Here is a 6,000-nt window from a genome sequence, read left to right on the forward strand (position 1 = left end):
AAACAAACAAACAAAAAAAAAAACCACCTTCATTCATGAAATATTAACATATTTTATACAACTACTGTCTTATTCAGTAATTTATGCACCATTTTCATCCAGCAGTTCTAGTCATTACCCCCAAAAGTGTCGATTTTATTCTGATTTCGGTTTGCTAACAACAACAGCTGCCTGTTTATCTCCCCCCTTAGTTTCTGCCATGAAAGGAGTTAAGAAGCATTAACAGTATCCCCCCTCTCCCCTTATTTACAGCTTTGTTTTCATGCCTTGTTGTTGTTGCTTTTTGTTTCCTATACAAACACTAACATTTAAATGCAGAAATTTGGCAATACGTATTGTATACTGTTATTTATTGGAAATGTTCTTTTTAGTCATTAAATTGATGAAAGCTGTGTGAATCTGCTGTTCCATCCTGATCCCCACACCCCTGAAAAAAACAACAACAACAAAAAACCTTTTAAAGGTTTTGTGAGTGTATGTCACTGAATTTTGTTCTGTGTATTCTCATTCGCTCAACACTGAAAAAAAGTACAATCAACATATTTTATTGCATAAATTCAGATGTGACATTCAAACTCACGCTGACAACAGTTCAAGATAGATAACACATGCATAAAACTATGAAGAGCAATTGGATTGGAAAAGAAGGGGTTGATCTTGGGGGGGTGGGGGTGGGGGGCAGTGGGTGATGCACTGATACTGACCTTGGGAATAAGAAAAGGCACTCCAATTGAGACCTTGCAACACCTGTATGACCTTCGAAAAATGCAGGCCAGACAAATAAGAACAGGTTAATGCGTATTTCAGAACGCTAGAAAACCCTGAAAACCTACTGCATAAAGCAGTAAAGGAGTCAACAAACAGTCATCTACGACAAACAGATGACATCTGCCAAATTGGGATCAAATTAAAGCTGTAAATGAATTTAATTCATTGACGATTTAGGGTGTGTGTGAGGTAGTTAAGTCTGACATCAGTGCTACACACTTGTGGCACTTAAGTAATCACTGCAGCTTGTATGTCAGCTACAAGATCTGAAAGAAACAAAATGGGGAAACATACCCTCAACACTTTACACACCTCTACAAGACAATCTCAAACACCTCCACAATACTATTACATACACTTGGGAGACACCCTGCACGTCAACTTGGGTCGAGCTGTGTCGTCACCTGCACCTCAATCATGGATGCAGTGGACATCAGTTTCACAGCTTTTGGCTTGATGACACTTCAACCCAGAACATCATTTCATGGTGGCATGCAATACGTAAGGGGAGCGTATGAAATACTGCAGCCTTCGGGGTGCAAAAACGCAAAACAGTACAAACTACAAGAAATTCATGAGCCACCCGTTCCGTGTTGCCTTCTTCAATGCCTAACAGATTGTTAAGATATCAAGCTGCTTTGCCATTGGTTTAAATCAAATCATATCCTTTATCCACTCTGGTGAGTAATGTGAAAAATGTCACTCATGTGTGTGCTTTCAGTGAAACTGACTCTGGACAAGGGATCAAACAGTTTCTCCAAGTAACCTGAAATTAGCAACAATTTAGAGTGATGCACTGATACTGACCTTGGGAATAAGAAAAGGCACTCCAATTGAGACCTTGCGACACCTGCATGACCTTCCAAAAATGCAGGCCAGACAAATAAGAACGGGTTAATGCGTATTTCAGAACGCTAGAAAACCCTGAAAACCTACTGCATAAAGCAGTAAAGGAGTCAACAAACAGTCATCTACGACAAACAGATGACATCTGCCAAATTGGGATCCAATTAAAGCTGTAAATGCATTTAATTCATTGACGATTTAAGGTGTGTGTGAGGTAGTTAAGTCTGACATAAGTGCTACACACTTGTGGCACTCAAGTAATCACTGCAGCTTGTATGTCAGCTACAAGATCTGAAAGAAACAAAATGGGGAAACATACCCTCAACACTTTACACACCTCTACAAGACAATCTCAAACACCTCCACAATACTATTACATACACTTGGGAGACACCCTGCACGTCAACTTGGGTCGAGCTGTGTCGTCACCTGCACCTCAATCATGGATGCAGTGGACATCAGTTTCACAGCTTTTGGCTTGATGACACTTCAACCCAGAACATCATTTCATGGTGGCATGCAATACGTAAGGGGAGCGTATGAAATACTGCAGCCTTCGGGGTGCAAAAACGCAAAACAGTACAAACTACAAGAAATTCATGAGCCACCCGTTCCGTGTTGCCTTCTTCAATGCCAAACAGATTGTTAAGATATCAAGCTGCTTTGCCATTGGTTTAAATTAAATCATATCCTTTATCCACTAGGTGACACCAGAGGCTGTTAAAAACTCCTCAAAAAACAATCTGGTGAAAAAGAAACTGAGCAATATCAAAACAGTTACATACCAACATGCAACTATCCAAAAACAATAAACCCAAATGTAATGTGAAAAATGTCACTCATGTGTGTGCTTTCAGTGAAACTGACTCTGGACAAGGGATCAAACAGTTTCTCCAAGTAACCTGAAATTAGCAACAATTTAGAGTGATGCACTGATACTCATCTTGGGAATAAGAAAAGGCACTCCAACTGAGACCTTGCGACACCTGCATGACCTTCGAAAAATGCAGGCCAGACAAATAAGAACGGGTTAATGCGTATTTCAGAACGCTAGAAAACCCTGAAAACCTACTGCATAAAGCAGTACAGGAATCAACAGGCAGTCATCCAACACAAGCAGACGACACCACTCAGCTTGTATGTCAGCTACAAGATCTGAAAGAAACAAAATGGGGAAACATACCCTCAGCACTTCAAACACATACAATGCAATCACACACTTATTAGAACAACTTTAGCAGTGTTGCCTCGTATCATCTATGGATTAGTAAAAGCACTCCATGAGACTGGCACCTTGCCATGACTTCAAAATGCAGCCGAAAATAACGTTAATGCTATTCAAACGTTAGAAAACCTGAAACCCACTGCAACTAAACAGTAAAGATAACAAACGTCATTACGAAAACAGATGACATCTGCCAATTGGGATCAATTAAGTGAAATGAATTTATCATGACGATTAAGGTGTGTTGATCAGTTAAGTCCTGAATTAGCTACAACAATTGCATTAGGTGAATCACTGCAGTAGCTGTTGCTTGGAATAAGAAAGTCCACTGAACTTGGCACTGCATGACTTCCAAAAATGCAGCCAGAAAATAAGAACGGTTAATGGTATTAGACCTAGAAAACGAAACCTATGCATAAAAGTAAAGAACAACAACAGTCATACACAACAGAACACGCAAATGACAAAATTAAAGGAAAAAGAATAATCATACATTGAGTTAAGAATCATAGGAGCAGTAATAGCAGCAGCATCAGGTGTGGCAGTAATTGTGGAGACCAGACAAATTAGAACAGGTTATGGCTTATTTCAGAGCACTGGAAAACCCTGAAAACGTACTGCACAAAGCAGTACAGGAATCAACAGGCAGTCATCCAACACAAGCAGACGACACCACTCAGCTTGTATGTCAGCTACAAGATCTGAAAGAAACAAAATGGGGAAACATACCCTCAGCACTTCAAACACATACAATGCAATCACACACTCTTGGGAGACATTGCTGGGAGTGGCCAGAGGGTAGAACTGATGCATAAGTTAAACTACTTCCAGAAAAAAACCAGCACAAATGGTGGTGGGAGCAGCAGTAGTAACAGTGGCTGCACTTTTCAAAGATTTGCTCAAAGTGTGTATGCATGCCAGTGTGTGTTACTGATGATTGGAAGGCCACTGAGAGCCTACCCTGCACACACATATGTTCTTCTCATTAAGGCATGTGGAACTTCATGTATAAGGCAACGTCAAAATTTAAATAACTCAAATTATGGTGTCTAGAACCTCGCCAACCACTAAGGCCATCTCAAGGCTATCACCATGTATGCACTAATTCAAGTCAAGGGTAAAAAAAGTACAATAAAAACCAGTCACTGCTTCTAGCTGTTCACTCAAAAAGTTTTTTAAAAAACCTTCCAGAGTTTTAAAACACTCATATCTGATAAAAAATGTTCACTTATTAGTCCATTAGCATCTACAGATAAACATCACATCAGAAAACAAAGTTCTCAGAGAATCCACCATGTAATGTCTGTGTCCAATGTCATGCAGATCCCAACAGTCAATGAGCATGTGCTTCACAGTAAGAGACTCGTCACAGGGAATACATAGAGGGGCCTCACCCCCCTTTAACAAGTAAGAATTGCTCTGAGGCAATGTCAAAAGGTGCCATGTGCCATACTTGTCTCGCTTACTAGTATACAAGTTTTTACAGCATGTTTTTTTTTATGATTCGCATGATCCCATTATTAGTCTGGGTAAGTTGTTGAAACATTCAAGATTTCTTTTTCCCGAAAAGTAGACAGGTCCCATTGTTTTATATCTTCATTTGCCAAAGGCACTTTATTATGATCATTTTACACCATAACTGCATGTTGTCCATACTGCTTTCAGAAGTGGCTGTGAGGCAGCTGCCTACACTTTGTTTAAAGACAGTCCAGCAAGGAGAGATTTCTTGACAGTTACGGGCTCAACAGTTTTGCCTGCCAAGTTTAGCACACATCGCTGGCTGGAAAACAAGTCAGTTGCCACAAGAGCAATTGAGATGATTGCAGATCTTAGGAAGTTTGTTAAAGGGGCGATGGATAAGCATATCACACTGACCAGAAACAAAGTTTTGACATTGTCAAGACTGGTGTCATATCTACTCCCCTGCTGCCTTGCCGTTTGGCATTCTTCTGCTCTGTGGCCAGTACACTGGCACCATTTCCCACAAAATACCAGGCGGATCAGCCCCTGCTTCCATTCATGTGTGGAGACCTGCAGGACATGCTGAAAACCTTGATGAAGTGGTTCATCAAAGGAGAAGTTCTGCAGGACTGTACAGTTCAAAGGCTGGTGCAGATTGATGTGGGCAGTTCCACCAACCATTTGCATTCAAACAAGGTGGAACTTGGTTTTCACACAGATCGACTGCTGTCTGAATTCAAGTGCTCCACTGGTACAATGATGGAGGGATTGGTGACGGAATTCAAAGGAGAATGCAGAGACTTTCTGAAGGCTGTGGTGCAGAAACTACTTCAAGACAAATCACTTCTTAATAAAATACACTTTGGTCAGGAACTTGAGCTGCTTCAATCCCAAGATGATGGGTGAAAAAGACCTCTGCATGAGCTGGATGAAGCGGGTGCTTCAGTGCTGTCAGGCAGCCAGAAGACTGATGAATGAGACGTGTGACAAGGCATCTCAAGATTTCTTCCTTTTCCTTGACATTGCTACAGTGAAATGTGCAGCAGATGATTTTGATCCTACGTCACAGAGGCTGGATTATTCGTTCCAACTGTACACAAAGATGAGTTCCAGACGTTGTGGTCCATTGTGAGGATGCTGCTTCTGCTGTCCCGTGGAAGGACAGGCAAGTTGTGGAAAGAGGGTTTTCCTTCAACAAAGAGGTGGTGTCAGACAAATCATAGCAAAGCTGCTCTGATGGCACGCAGAGTTGTCTTGGATCACATCCACAGTGTGGGAAGAGTGGAGGAGGGTGTGATTGATAAGAAACTACTTCTGTCAGTTCAAATCAAATCAAATCATGTTTTTTTACAGCCCAGCCAACCACTAAGGCCATATCAGGGCTGACACCACATTAATTTTAAAACCATACCCATGTCAGTTAAGAATAAAAACCTAGTAAAAAGACAAAAACAAAACAAAAAACAACAACAAAAAACCAACCAACAAACAAAAAACTGTCCACATATCAGTTAAAAATCTTACATGTAAATAAAATCTCAAATCTTGTTATAAGTCCTTGCTTCTTTTAAAAATTCCAACAACTGCCCAAGGTGGGACATCACTAAACAAAACTCTCAGAGAATCAGCCGTGTTGTATTTCACTCTCGTGTCATGCAACAGGGGCATGGGGTAGATACGACAGGTACCTGGCTGAACAG

Source organism: Babylonia areolata, chromosome 31, assembly GCF_041734735.1.
Source record: "Babylonia areolata isolate BAREFJ2019XMU chromosome 31, ASM4173473v1, whole genome shotgun sequence".
In the NCBI taxonomy this organism is placed as follows: Eukaryota; Metazoa; Mollusca; class Gastropoda; order Neogastropoda; family Buccinidae; genus Babylonia; species Babylonia areolata.